Here is a 1,180-nt window from a genome sequence, read left to right as displayed (position 1 = left end):
ACCAAGTTTTTGGCGCCGTTGCCGGGGATTGTTCGAGTTTGGACAACTGACGGTTCATCTTGTTGCTCAGATTGGGTAACTTTCTTTTCGTTTTCTTTTCAAAAAGTTTTCAAAAATTTTTCAAAAAATCTTTCAAAAATTTCTCCTTTGTTTTCGAAAAAAAAATTTTAAAATAAAAATGTTTTCAAAAATATATTTTTCTTCAGAATTTTTAAAAATGAATTCTAGTGTTTCATAAAGCTTGTTGAAGCCTAGTTGGCTGTAAAGCCATGTCTAAATTCTTTTGGACTGAGGTTTCACTTATACTCAAGAGAAGAGGTTCTTTGTCTTTCTTAGCAAATTAGCTGATGCATGTAATAGCATACTAAAGCTTGGCTGGCTATTAAGCCATGCCTGACCCTTTGATTGGAGCTTTAGACTAAAGAGCATAAGATTCCTGGAATTCATATTAAAAATTTTGGAATCCTTATTTTTCTTTTTCAAAATGATTTTCGAAAAATATTAAAAGAAAATACAAAAAAAAATCCAAAAAAAAAATTAATTAGAAAATCATAAAAATCAAAAATATTTTTGTGTTTCTTGTTTGAATCATGTGTCATGTTATAAGTTTGGTGTCAATTGCGTACTCATCTTGCATTTTTCGAAAATTCATGCATTCATAGTGTTCTTCATGATCTTCAAGTTGTTCTTGGTAAGGCTTCTTGTTTGATCTTGATGATTTTTTTTGTTTTGTGTTGTATGGTGTTTTTCATATGCATTCTTGAATTCTTAGTGCCTAAGCATTAAAGATTTCTAAGTTTGGTGTCATGCATGTTTTCTTTGCAATAAAATTTTTTCAAAAATATGTTCTTGGTGTTCATCTTGACATTCAAAGTGTTCTTGGTGTTCATCTTGACATTCATAGCATTCTTGCATACATCCATTGTTTTGATCTAAAAATTTTCATGCATTGCATAATTTTCATGTTTTTTTCTCTCATCATAAAAATTCAAAAATAAAAAAAATATCTTTCCCTTTTTCTCTCTTAAAATTTCGAAAATTAGATTTGACATTTTCAAAATTTTTTTTAAAATCTAGTTGTTTTTATGAGTTAAATTAAATTTTCAATTTAAAAATCTTATCTTTTTCAAAATCTTTTTCAAAAATCAAATCTTTTTCATTTTTCTTAGTTACTTTCGAA

The sequence above is a fragment of the Arachis ipaensis genome, chromosome B05 (genome assembly GCF_000816755.2).
Source record: "Arachis ipaensis cultivar K30076 chromosome B05, Araip1.1, whole genome shotgun sequence".
NCBI classification, from domain to species: domain Eukaryota; kingdom Viridiplantae; phylum Streptophyta; class Magnoliopsida; order Fabales; family Fabaceae; genus Arachis; species Arachis ipaensis.
The sequence above is the reverse complement of the archived record's forward strand: the minus strand, read 5'-3'. Positions refer to the sequence as shown.